Below are 15,058 nucleotides of genomic sequence, written 5' to 3' on the forward strand. Positions count from 1 at the left end.
GGTACTCTGTACACGTCATGCAGGTAGTGTTGCGTACATAATGTGCAGATGGTGTTGTGTATGCATTGTGTAGGTAGTGTTGTGTACACGTTGTGCATGTGGTGTTGTGTACATGTGGTATTGTGTACATGTTGTACATGTTGTGTTGTGCACATGTGGTACAGTGTTATGATTATTGTGTAGTCGTTGTATTGTGACATGTGTATTTGTTGTGTTGTATTATGCATACATATATTGTACACCAGGTGTAGGTGTATGTGTTATCTTGTACACCGGGTGTAGGTGTATGTGTTGTCTTGTACACCAAGTGTAGGTGTATATGTTGTGTTGTACATCAAATGTAGGTGTATATGTTGTGTTGTACACCTAGTGTAGGTGTATGTGCTGTTTCGTATACCGGGTGTAGGAGTATGTATTGTGTGGTGTTGTGTTGAAAATAGCAACAAGAAATGCTAAAAATAGAAGTGCTAAAAATAGCATTGCTATAAATAACAGTTTGGGTACCAGTGCTGGATTGGGAAACAGGGAATGAAAAATGGAAGTGCTAAAAATAGAATTGCTATTTTTAGTAGTTCAGGATGGATTCCTATTTTAGTCAGTCCCTAAACTAAAAATAGGAAGTAAAATTCGAATTTGAACTTAACAGCTGTTTGAAAATAAATTAATTAATTCTCCATGAGTTAATTAGTTGTGAAAAATCAAATATGAAGTCTATGTGAGGACATGCAACAATTTATCTATTAATTGAGGAATTTATCCATCAGTTAAAGAGATAAGGATGAGTTCTATATTGAGTAGTAATTAGTTGGCTCAGTTAACTAAGTCAAGTCCAGTTATAATTGATTTAAACAGTTTGTTTAAATTAAGTTTAGTTAGTTAATGCATGCTTGCATATAACTGCTGCAATTCAGATAACTAAAGATTATCTCATGAATAACTCATGCATGTCAGTTTAGACAGAGACCCAGTTGAGATCAGAGAAGGGACAGTGTACTATCAGTTGGATGAATATTTTTCCTATAAAGGAAGCTCATCCATTGTTAGGTCCCTATAATACAAATGATGCCCCCATTACTATTGTAGTTGTATCCCTTATTAATATTGTTGTGCCCCTATTGTCCCCATATTGTTATTACTGTGCCCCATAGAATCCCTCTATTGTTATTTTTGTGCCTTTATATTATTATTGTTAGGTCAGCTTGGTTATATTGTGACCCCTTAGACTCCTATATATAGAAAGGAGGTTTTGTCATTTGTATCATCCAAGAATTGTTCATTTATGTAATGTAAAGGAGGTTGCCCCTTCGAAGAGGCTGAATTCTAAGGCGTTGATCTATCTTTTCTATCTTTTTGTGAGCTAGTTTCATAACATTTGGTATCAGAGCTTTGGATTCTAGGGTTTCGCTGCTCCAAATAGGTCATCGTGACATTTTCGCTATAACTTGTTTTCTGCGACGTTTCAGAAGCGAAAAAAAAAACCCATTTGAGACGAAATCGCACTAAACCTCGGGTCCAAATTTTAGAGCTTTTCGCGCTATATTTGCAGAGATATGATCTGAGAAAGTTGGTATTTTTGCAGACTCCTGAATTACATTCCAAACAAGTGACCTTGGGAAAAGCGTCATAACTTTTGTTTTGAGCATCATATTGCAATTTCGTAAGAAGTTACAGAAAGAGGACAGACTGCAGTTTCCTATGTATATTTGTTAGCCTCAAAGGTCAAAACAGTGACACGTGGCACTTCATACAATTTCACTCTTCTGAAAAAGTATATAATCAGGTCATCTTGGGAGATTGTGCATAAATATTTCTTGGAGAATCTAAATTCGATCAGACTGGTGGCATTGGAAAGAGGACACAGAGGGCTACTGCAAGTCGCAATTTCAGAACTGAAAGATCCGAAATTACAGAGATACATCATATTCAATATAGAGTGCCTACAAAGTGAAAAAAGGCGTGTATTTTTTTAATATTTACAAAAGCTTGGTTTGAAAAATTAGTTTGAAGGAATTCAAAGGGAATAGTGAAGCATTATTATTGGTAATTGATGCCTCGAAGAAAGAAAATGGAAACACCTAGTAAACAACCTGAAAGCTCTAGCATGACTCATGAAGAAGAGGAAGTGATGCTACATGACATATCAAAATTACGAGACCAAATGCAACAAATGTCACTATCACAAAAGCTAATAGAAGCTAAGATAAATGGTGTGGAATCTAAGATAAAGGGCATGGAAGCTAAGACGAATGGCGTGGAAGCTAAGATGAAAGGTGTGGAAACTAAGATCAATGGCATGGAAGCTAAGATGAATGGCATGGATGCTAAGATGGATGGCATGGATGATAAAATGGAAGAATTGAAGATAAATTTGAATAAGTTGCTACAAGAAATGGTCAGTAATGGTGAAAAGGTAGTAAAGGAAACTCATGATGAGAACAAAAGAAATGTTAATCATGATTTTATAGACTCTAATGTTGGATCGAAGACCCACCATATTCCAAAAATCGATATGAGGAAGTTTGATGGCAAGGATCCCGCAACATGGATACTACAGATGGAGCAATTTTTCGATCTCAATAATGTGCAAAACACACAAAAGGTATGTATTGCAACTTTATATTTGGAACCAAATCAGTTTGTATGGTATCAATGGCTTTTCTCTCGTAAAAAAATTGTCACTTGGGCAATTTTTACGGAAGAAATGACAACACATTATGAGGATACAAAAAGCAACACCTTTTTTAGCCAATTGATAAGTCTCAAACAAAAGGGTTCAATGATGGAGCACATTGAGGAGTTCCAAAAATTGAACATAAGGGTAAAAAATATTCCAGAGGAGCATAGGATTGATGTGTTCATAGGGACTTTAAAGGAGAATATCCAACATGATGTTCGCCTTTGGGAACTTGATTCATTGGAGAAGGCATTCAGGTTAGCAAGAAAAATGGAAAGCAAAATTATGGCAACCAGGAAGCCTACCACTCACAACTATAAAGATGGAAGTGTTGTTGCCCCTAGCCTTCCACAACCTATAAGGTTGACACCACAACAATTGGAAGAAAAAAGAGAAAAAGGCTTTGTTATAGTTGTGATAGCAAATACACTAAAGGTCATAAGTGTTCTGAGAAGAAATTATTCTACATAGATTGTGAAGAGGAAGAAGAAAAGGAACAAGAAAGGTCAAAAGAAGAGGATATACTCCAGGAACAAAGCCTAGATAAAGAAGAAATGAATCCGACCATATCTTGTAATGCATTGGCTGGAATTACCATTCCTCAAACCATCAAGATAGAAGGACATTTCAAGAAGAAAAAGGTAATAGTGTTGATTGATTCAGGAAGTACCTACAATTTTATTCATTGTAAGATAGCAAAAGAATTGAATTGCTTCCTATATCCAACACTAGAGTGTCAAGTGATGGTTTCAAGTGGAGGAACAATAAATTGCTCTGGAAAGTGCCATAATATCAAGCTATCCATGGGAGAATATGTATTGAATAGCCCAATGCTTTCCATTCCAATGGGAGGTGTTGATGTTGTACTAGGAGTTCAATGGCTACAATAGCTTTTAACTTTCAATAACTTTTCATGAAATTTTTTGCGGAAGGAAAGGAATTTGAATTAAGGGGTATTACAGGGAAACTGGGAAAGATAATCAACTCTAACGATATGACAAAGCTTCTAAAAAAGGAACAACGAGGTGTAATTGCACAATTATGTTCGCTAGATGTTTCCACATCAAAATCATCTATTTCTCTAGATCTCCAAAAAGTCTTGGACTTTCATTCCAAGGTATTTGAGACTCACAAAGGTATCCCACCTATTCGTGATCATGATCATGCTATTCATCTGATTCCAGGAAGTGTTCCTCCAAACATCAGGCCGTACAGATATCCCTATGCCCAAAAGAGTGAAATTGAACGTATGGTTGCAGAAATGCTAGAGGCTGGTATAATTCAACCTAGTCAAAGTTCTTTCTTTGCTCCAGTAGTATTGCTACACAAGAAGGATGGATCATGGCACATGTGTCCGGATTATAGGGAGCTCAATAAGCTCACTATTAAAGATAAGTTTCCCATTCCTGTCATTGACAAATTATTGGATGAATTGTACTGATCAATTTACTTCACCACGTTGGATCTTCATTTAGGATATTGTCAAATCAGAATTAAGACTAAAGACATTCCGAAAACAACAATTAGAACTCATGAGGGTCACTATGAATTTTTGGTCATGCCTTTTGGCCTTACCAATGCACCTTTTACATTTCAAGGTTTGATGAATTCTGTTTTCAAACCCTTCCTTAGAAAATTTGTGTTAGTATTTTTTGATGATATACTAATCTACATCAAGTCTTGGAAGGATCATGTTGAACATGTTGACAGGGTACTACAACTATTGGAGGAGAAACAATTATATGCAAAAAGATCCAAATGTTTCTTTGGAGTAAAAGAGGTGGAATATCTGGGTCATATTGTATCTCATGAAGGAGTTAAGGTAGACCCTAGCAAAATTAAAGCCATTAAGGAATGGAAAATCCCCACATCCATAAAGATGAATTTTCATGGACTCCAGAAGCAACAAAGGCCTTCGAACATCTTAAAGAGGCAATGTGCCAAGCACTGGTCTTAGCTACACCAGACTTCACAAAAACCTTTATTGTGGAATGTGATGCTTCAGGAAATGGAATTGATGCTGTTTTAATGCAAGATGAAAGACCCATTGCTTTCGAAAGTCATCCAATCAAGGGAAAGTATTTACACAAAGCTATTTATGAGAAGGAAATGTTGGCAATACTACATGTACTTAAGAAATGGCGACCCTACCTAATGGGAAGACACTTCAAGGTAAAAACGGATCAAGAATTGACTTAAATACTTTTTAGAACAAAGATTATCCTCTGAAGAATAACAAAAATGGGTCACAAAGATGTTGGGTTATGACTTTGAAATCATCTACAAAAAAGGGAAGCAAAATGTGGTGGCAGATGCACTCTCAAGAAAGGATGAGGATGTGGAAGCATTGTTGTGTGCCATTTCTATTATCCAACCAGTTTGGATAAATGAAGCAAGGGGGGAATGGAAGAATGATGAAGAAGTGTGGGCACTTATTCGAAAGTTACAATAAGCTTCCAGTACATCTGATACATTTAGCTGGAAAAATGATTCATTATGGTACAAAGATCGCTTATACCTCTGTAAGAATTCCCAACTCAAACAAAAGATTCTTCTGGAATTGCACGCTTCTCCCTTAGGAGGGAACTCATGATTTTTAAAAACTTACCATAGGGTTAAGAAGGAATTTTTTTGGGATGGCCTTAAATCAGATATTCAAAAGCTTGTGGCATAATGTTTGGTTTGCCAACAAAATAAAGGTGAAACAATTCAGACACTAGGTCTATTACAACCTTTATCCATTCCAAGCCAACGTTGGGAGGAGGTATCAATGGATTTTATCACAGGTCTACCCAAGTCTGAGGGAAAGAGTGTCATCATGGTGGTAGTTGACAGACTTACCAAGTATACACACTTTTGTGCATTATCACATCCATTTAAAGCCAGTACAGTTTCTACTGCATTTATGGAAACAATTCAAAAGCTACATGGAAACCCAAAGATTATTTTAAGTGACAGGGATCCCATTTTTACTGGAAATTTTTGGACAAAATTATTTTCTTGTCTTGGTACTCAGTTAGCTCATTTCTCATCTTATCATCCTCAATCTAATGGGAAAACTGAGATAGTACACAAATGTTTGGAAGGATATCTTCATTGCTTTGTATCTGATAAAGAGACACAATGAGTCAAATGGTTGCCTTTGTCTGAATGGTGGTATAACACTTCTTTCCATACTGTAACAAAAATGACCCCATTTATGGCACTTTATGGATATCAACCACCATCCATCACATCATATTTAAGAGAAAATTTTAAGGTTCAAGCAGTGGAACATCACATCGAGCATCAACAACAAGTTCTCCAACTCTTAAAGGATAACCTCGTGTTGGCGCAGAATAGAATGAAACAACAAGCAGATCAACATCGCAATGAAAGAAGTTTTGATGTAGGTGATTGGGTATTCCTACAACTACATCCATATAAACAAATGTCCCTCAAGCAAGCTAAGAAGGATAATAAATTATCACCAAAGTATTATGGTTCGTACAAGGTGCTACAAAATATTGGGACTATGGCATACAAATTGGAGCTTCCTGCAACTTCTCGAGTGCACCCAGTTTTCCATGTTTCATGTTTAAAGAAGGTTATAGGCGACAAGCTCCCAGTTCAAACAATATTGCCAGAACTTGATGAGGATGGAAAAATTATATTGGAACCGGAAGCAGTCATAGAAACAAGAACTCGACAACTATGAAATCGATCCATTTCGGAGTATCTCATCAAGTGTAAGAACTTATCCGCTGAAGATTCCACATGGGAGGATGAGAATTTTATATAGAAGCATCCAGAACTACTTAAGCATTGAGGACAACACTTTTTTGAAGGAGAGGGGCATGTTAGGTCCCTATAATACTAATGATGCCCCCATTACTATTGTAGTTGTATCCCTTATTAATATTGTTGTGCCCCTATTGTCACCATATTGTTATTACTGTGCCCCATAGAATCCCTCTATTGTTATTTTTGTGCTTTTATATTATTATTGTTAGGTCAACTTGGTTATATTGTGACCCCTTAGACTCCTATATATGGAAAGGAGGTTTTTTCATTTGTATCATCCAAGAATTGTTCATTTATGTAATATAAAGGAGGTTGCCCCCTCGAAGATGCTGAATTCTAAGGCATTGATCTATCTTTTCTATCTTTTTGTGAGCTGGTTTCCTAACATCCATGATGAGGATTTATCTCCTTCAGGACTGTGTAGTTGGATTAGAGGTTAGTGAGTGTGTGAAGAGGCCAATTCACACAAGTGGATGCACTGGACCCCAATCAAAATTTCACAAAGAAATATGAGGCTTGGAGGGCAGACCAGAGGTTAGATAGAGGCCTTTGACTGTCTATGAGTAGCAGAGGTATTACAGAGAGAGAAGGATAGTTTTTGAGCTGATTCTTTTTGTAATACTGGCTATATTTCCACTTGTATGATAATACAAAGTTGGGGTTTTAGGCTAAGGCTTTCCCTGGGTAAATTCTTCTGTGTTATGTGTGATTGATTTCTCCATATCAGTTATATGTGTTCTTATTGATGTTGCTCATGTTTGATGAAGCTTCCACTAAATTGGTTGTAGAAGTAGATCAAGTATTTTGCTTTAGTCTATTGCATTATCAGGTGATCTATAGGTGGGAATTTCTACATGGTATCAGAGAAAAGATGATCAAAGGAGAGAACATTATACTGAGAGGAGATTTCAAAGTTTTGAGTTTTGGGCCAAGAGTTTGTAGAGAAGATTTGAAAATTTCTGTACAAAATTTTCGGAAAAAAATAGCATATTTGGATTCCTCGCAGAAAAATACCCAAATTAAAAAAAAAATCGGCTGAATCGGAGTTCGGATGAGGGAGATATCGCTGATTTAAAATGAGCTCTTTTTCCAGAGAATTTCGTGACGGTGGGAAAGTGGAAACATATTGGTGTGCTAGCCAAGAACTTGTATGCACTTGAGGTACAAGATGCATACAAAGCCTTGAGGAGCAAGGAAAAGGTTAGATACTTGGTGGTTGAGAGGGAGAGTAAATTACCTCTCAACATGCAGCGCCATAAGAAGTCTCAGACAATTGTGGAGGAGCCACAATTGGTGAAGCAGATTCAAGAGGTTTTGGAGTAGCCACAACTGGAGAAGCTGAGAGGAGATAGAGTGGAGACATCCACTCATGTAGAGACCTCCAGTAGGGGGAAATTTCAAGCCAGGTGGGCAGAGGGATCACATGCATCCATACCTCCAGGTAGGAGGTGGGGCGATGTGGAGTGACAGTCCTAAGAAGGCTGGAATGGGGGCAGGATCCTTGAGGTACCCAACCTTTTGGATTCAACTTTGCTACAGGAGCCCTGATGAGGAATAGCAGGACTGACTGATTGGGTAGAGACATATGCGGATGGAGTGGCAGAGAGAGCTACAGTGCAGGAGTCCCAGGACTGTGTAGAGCTAGTAGGCTGCAACAATGCAAGAGGCACAAGAGTGTTGCACCAGTGCAGGATGGCACAGAGAGGTGTGAAACTGTGTGAGATGCATGAAGTGTTACAGTAGCTCAGAGGTCAAATAGGGAGCACTTGTCAGCAACAGGTAGAGCTTCAGCATCAGGGTATGTTTCTAGCCCAACAGAGAGGTCAGTGGAGATTTTTTTTTGTTCCAAGAGTTGCTGGAGCAACCACACTTGGTAGAAGTGTTGCATGCAGAACATTCCAGAGGTACATGATCGGGTTCGAGTTGAATGCCTTTCTTGTTGAGAGGGAGTTTTAAAATAGCAACAAGAAATGCTAAAAATAGAAGTGCTAAAAATAGCACTGCTGTAAATAGCAGTTTGGGTACCAGTGTTGGATTGGGCAACAGGGAATGAAAAATGGAAGTGCTAAAAATGGAATTTCTATTTTTAGCAGTTCAGGATGGATTCCTATTTTAGTCAGTCCCCGAACTAAAAATAGGAAATAAAATTCGAATTTGAACTTAACAGCGGTTTGAAAATAAATTAATTAATTCTCCATGAGTTAATTAGTTGTGAAAAATCAAACATAAAGTTTATGTGAGGACATGCAACAATTTATCTATTAATTGAGGAATTTATCCATCAGTTAAAGAGATAAGGATGAGTTCTATATTGAGTAGTAATTAGTTGGCTCAGTTAACTGAGTCAAGTCTAGTTATAATTGATTTAAACAGTTTGTTTAAATTAAGTAAGTTCAGTTAGTTAATGCATGCTTGCATATAACTGCTGCACTTCAGATAACTGAAGATTCTCTCATGAATAACTCATGCATGTCAGTTCAGACAGAGACCTAGTTGAGATCAGAGAAGGGACAATGTACTATCAGTTGGATGAATATTTTTCCTATAAAGGAAGCTCATCCATGATGAGGATTTATCTCCTTCAGGACTACGTAGTTGGATCAGAGGTTAGTGAGTGTGTGAAGAGGCCAATTCACACAAGTGGCTGCACTGGACCCCAATCAAAATTGCACAAAGAAATAGGAGGCTTGGAGGGCAGACCAGAGGTTAGATAGAGGCCTTTGACTGTTTATGAGTAGCATAGGTATTGCAGAGAGAGCAGGGTAGCTTTTGAGTTGATTATTTTTGTAATACTGGCTATATTTCCACTTGTATGATAATACAGAGTTGGGGTTTTAGGCTGAGGCTTTCCCTGGGAAAATTCTTCTGTGTTATGTGTGATTGATTTCTCCATATTAGTTATATGTGTTCTTATTGATGTTGCTCATGTTCGATTAAACTTCCGCTAAATTAGTTGTAGAAGTAGATCAAGTATTTTGCTTTAGTCTATTGCATTATTAGGTGATCTATAGGTGGGAATTTCTACATGTTGAATGTCGTGTGTGGGTGTATGTGTGTGATGTACACTCTGTGCATGTGTAAAAAGTTGAAGAAAAGGCATCGGGTTCTTTCCGAGTGTGGTAACCGATTCAATGTGTGTACGAAAAGGATAAAGGACAAAGGTCGAAGCAAAGAACTGATTGAAAGATAAGTATTTCATTTCATTTTTAGTTATGCATATGATCTATGACTCTAATTTATGATGGTTACATGTGATCTATGATTTTGATTTATGATGGTTGAGTGTTGAGCTAACTGGATGTGATATGTTTACACATGATGATTTGATCAAACAACTAGTTTGACTTGTTGTGATAGGAAGTGAATAGAATTGCAAGTGTACATTATTGATGGGCCACCATTGAGATATGATTTGAATTTATTTAAATTTATTTTGAATCTAGTGACAATTATTTTCTTGGTAGAGGAAAGCATGGAAAATGCCCATTTTGGGTTATTGAAATTGACTGCAAGAATTAGCAGTAGCAACAAAAAGGAATTGGAACATGCAACAACACGCTGATAAAACATTTCAGAAGCAAGGAAATTGTGGGACAATGGTACCCAATAGTGTCCATTTATTTCCATGAGCATGTTATGACTAGTATGATGGTTTTGAGGCAAGGATAGGTATTGGTTTTTGGACCTTTCGAAGCGAGGAAACCTTGCGAAGGGATGGATTGCCCGAGGGAATGTGTAGCAGAGAAGGGGATACTAGCAAAACTTGGAAGATATGTACTGCACAAAAGGGGGTGACTGGATTGCCCAAGGGACCGTGTAGCAGAGAAGGGAAGGCTAGGGAATGAATTTGTTTTGGTCATTATCATTGCTAGATGGAATCAGAACCACGTTGGGAGTGTGCCCTAGAATGATGAGTCGGTAACTATTCACTAAGAGAAAAAATAGTGTAAGGATTTTAGCATTGGACATTGGATGCATGTTTGAATTTGGCAGTGGATTCTGGACTTCCTGGGAAGGAGGTGAATCCTGACACTATTTTTGAGGGTGGAGGTGTGAGCCTTTGGATTTCCTTATTGACTGATGTAGAAACACTATGTTTTTATTTGTTGGTTAGAGAAAATGTGCATATGTATATGTGTATGTTATCGTAAATACTGTATCAAGTTTTGGTTATAAATATCCATAAACAATGTGATTTTTTGCTGGTTGAAGCAAATGTGCATGAGTGTATATGTGGTTTTTACTTTAAATATTGTAATGATTTGTGTTATAAATATCTACTAAAGGGTATGATTGTTATGTTTTCAACAAGATTTCATTATAAATACTGCAACAATCTGTGTTATAAATCTCCAGGGTAGTATGTTTTGTTTTCAATGAGAAAAGAAAGAAGAATAAGAAGATGGATTAGGAATTTGATTTTCTTATTTATTGCATGGAGTCACCCCTATCGGAACTAGAAAAGGAGGAGGACAAAGAACAAAAGGACCAGTAAATTCCTCCTCCAAAATTAGAGGTGTCTCATGATTCACAAGAGTTGTGGAAGAAAAAAAATCAGGGGGTTCAAGTTCATCGTATGAAGAGACAAGAACCAAGCTCTCAAACTCCTGTTTCAAGAAATATCAGTTCATATTTTTTCAGGAATTCCCTAATAGAGGTGATGGAATATATTGAAAAAATCCTAAACTGATTCATTAGGGTTCATTCTTAAAAGATTGATTCTTCCAGAAACATCTTGGTAGTTATAGTTATTGAAGGCTTTATGAAGCTTCATGGCAAGTTGGTCAAATGAATGGATAGAAGAAATGGGTAATGCATGACACCAATGATTAACATGATCTTCAAATGTGAGGGTGAGTAATCTAGAGATGACATCTTTGCAATGTATTATGTTAGAAAGACAAATATAGACAACTTAAAACCAATGTTCATGAAAAGCTGATTCACCTTCACCATTGAACTTAAATTCAGACAGGTTATGAATAAATTCCACAGGGATGGTACAATTAAGCTCTTTAGAAAAACTCTTGGGATTATGATTTGGGGAAGAGCCATTTTAAATAAGAGATTCAAACTAGACTCAACGGGCATAGCCTATCGTATGGTCCTCCTTCTAATGCCATTTTGTTGAGAGTGATGGAAATTCGTCAACCAAGGGGGTCTCCCTAATGTGAAGTACTAATTAGACCTCACACCTTTTGATGTAGATCCCCATCTAGAATATCAATCCGGTTGCCTTATATCTCAAATATATGCCTTGGCTCTAACCGTCAACACGAGAGAGGGATGGAATGGTGTCTTCGAAAATTAAGGGGGGTGTGCCTGGTTGTTAGGAAACCAACTCACAAAAAGATAGAAAAGATAGATCAATGCCTTAGAATTCAGCCTCTTCGAGGGGGAAATCTCATTTACATTACAAAAATGAACAATTCTTGGATGATATATATGACTAAACCTCCCTTCTATATATAAGAGTCTAAGGGGTCACAATATAATCAATCCAACATAACAGTAATAACATAAGGGCACAAAAATAACAATAGTGGGTTTCTATGGGGCATACTAATAACAATATGGGGACAATAGGGGCACAATAATAACAATAAGGGATACAATGACAATAGTAATTGGGGAATCACTAGTATTATAGCGGTCTAACATGCCCCTCTCCTTCCGAAAAGCATTGTCCTCAACGCTTGAGTAGTTATGGATGCTTCTGTATAAAATTCTCATCCTACCATGTGGAATCTTTAGCGGATAAGTTCTTCCACTTAATGAGATACTCCGAAATTGATCGATTTCGTAGCTGTCGAGTTCTTGTTTCTGTGACTGCTTCCAGTTCCAATATGATTTTTCCTTCCTCATCAAGTTCTGGAAATATTGTTTGAACTGGGAGCTTGTCACCTATAACCTTCTTTAAACATGAAACATGGAAAACTGGGTGCACTCGGGAAGCTGCAGGAAGCTCCAATTTGTATGCCATAGTACCAATATTTTGCAACACCTTGTACAAACCATAATACTTTGGCGATAATTTATTATCCTTGTTAGCTTGCTTGAGGGACATTTGTTTATATGGTTGTAGCCGTAGGAATACCCCATCACCTACATCAAAACTTCTTTCGCTGTGATGTTGATCCGCTTGTTGTTTCATTCTATTCTGTGCCAACGTGAGGTTATCCTTTAAGAGTTGGAGAACTTGTTGTTGATGCTCGATGTGATGTTCCACTACTTGAACCTTAGAATTTTCTCTTAAATATGATGTGATGGATGGTGGATGATATCCATAAAGTGCTATAAATGGGGTCATTTGTACTGCACTATGGAAGGAAGTGTTATACCACCATTCAACCAGAGGCAACCATTTGAACCATTGTGTCTATTTATCAGATACAAAGCAACGAAGATATCCTTCCAAACATTTGTTTACTATCTCAGTTTTCCCATCAGATTAAGGATGATAAGATGAGCTATGAGCTAACTGAGTACCGAGACAAGAAAATAATTATGTCCAAAAATTTCTAGTGAAAATGGGATCTCTGTCGCTTACTATAATCTTTGGGTTTCCATGTAGCTTTTGAATTGTTTCCATAAATGTAGTAGAAACTGTATTGGCTTTAAATGGATGTGATAATGCACAAAAGTGTGCATACTTGGTAAGTTTGTCAACTACCACCATGATGACACTATTTCCTTAGGAATTGGGTAAACCTGTGATAAAATCCATTGAAACCTCCTCCCAACGTTGGCTTGGAATGGATAAAGGTTGTAATAGACCTGGGGTCTTAATTGCTTCAACTTTATTTTGTTGGCAAACCAAACAACACCACAAAATTTTGAATATCCGATTTAAGGCCATCTCAACAAAATTCCTTCTTAACTCTATGGTAAGCTTTTAAAAATCCTAAGTGCCCTCCTAAGGGAGAAGTGTGCAATTCCATAAGAATCTTTTGTTTGAGTTGGGAATTCTTACATAGGTATAAGCAATCTTTGTACCATAACGAATCATTTTTCCAGCTAAATGTATCATATGTACTTGGATTTTGTTGTAACTTTCAAATGAGTGCCCACACTTCTTCGTCATTATTCCATTCCTCCCTTGCTTTGTTTATCTAATTTGGTTGGATAATAGAAATGGTGCACAACAATGCTTCCACATCCTCATCCTTTCTTGAGAGTGCATCTGCCACAACATTTTTCTTCCCTTTTTTGTAGATGATTTCAAAGTCATAACCCAACATTTTTGTGACCCATTTTTGTTGCTCTTCAGAGGATAATATTTTTTCTAAAAAGTATTTAAGACTATCATGATCTGTTTTTATCTTGAAGTGTCTTCCCATTAGGTAGCGTCGCCATTTCTTAAGTGCATGTAGTATTGCCAACATTTCCTTCTCATAAATAGCTTTGTGTAAATACTTTCCCTTCATTGGACGACTTTCAAAAGCAATGGGTCTTTCATCTTGCATTAAAACAACACCAATTCCATTTCTTGAAGCATCACATTCCATAATAAAGGTTTTTGTGAAGTCCGGCATAGCTAAGACCAGTGCTTGGCACATTGCCTCTTTAAGATGTTCGAAGGCCTTTGTTGCTTCTGGTGTCCATGAAAATGCATCTTTCTTCAATAATGTTGTCAGAGGTGCTGCTATTCTCCCATAATTCTTAACAAACTTACGATAATACCCTGTCAACCCGGAAAATCCTCGCAAATGCTTTATGGATGTGGGGATTTTCCATTCCTTAATGGCTTTAATTTTTCTAGGGTCTACCTTAACACCTTCATGAGATACAATATGACCCTGATATTCCACCTCTTATACTATAAAGAAACATTTGGAGATTTTTTCATATAATTGTTTCTCCTCCAATAGTTTGAGCACCCTATCAACATGTCCAGCATGATCCTTCCAAGACTTGCTGTAGATTAGTATATCATCAAAAAATACTAACACAAATTTTCTAAGGAAGGGTTTGAAAATGGAATTCATCAAATCTTGAAATGTAGAAGGTGCATTGGTAAGGCCAAAAGGCATGACCAAAAATTCATAATGACCCTCATGAGTTCTAAATGCTGTTTTCGGAATGTCTTCAATCTTCATTCTGATTTGATGATATTCTGAACAAAGATCCAACTTGGTGAAGTAAATTTATCCATGCAATTCATCCAATAATTCATCAATGATAGGAATGTGAAATTTATCTTTAATAGTGAGCTTGTTGAGCTCCCTATAATCTAGACACATGCACCATGATCCATCCTTCTTGTGCAACAATACTACTGGAGCAGAGAAAGAACTTTGACTAGGTTGAATTATACCAGCCTCTAGCATTTCTGCAACCATACGTTCAATTTCATTCTTTTGGGCATAGGGATATCTGTAAGGCCTGATGTTTGGAGGAACACTTCCTGGAATCAAATAAATAGCATGATCATGATCATGAATAGGTGGGAGACCTTTGAGAGTCTCAAATACCTTGGAATGATTGTCCAAGACTTTTTGGAGATATGGAGAAATATATGATTTCGATGTGGGAACCTCTAGCAAACATAATTATGAAATTACACCTCGTTATTCCTTCTTTAGAAGATTTTTCATACCG

The sequence above is a fragment of the Pinus tabuliformis genome, chromosome X (genome assembly GCF_031772625.1).
Source record: "Pinus tabuliformis cultivar Carrire ecotype Pingquan chromosome X, CPIR1, whole genome shotgun sequence".
NCBI lineage: Eukaryota > Viridiplantae > Streptophyta > Pinopsida > Pinales > Pinaceae > Pinus > Pinus tabuliformis.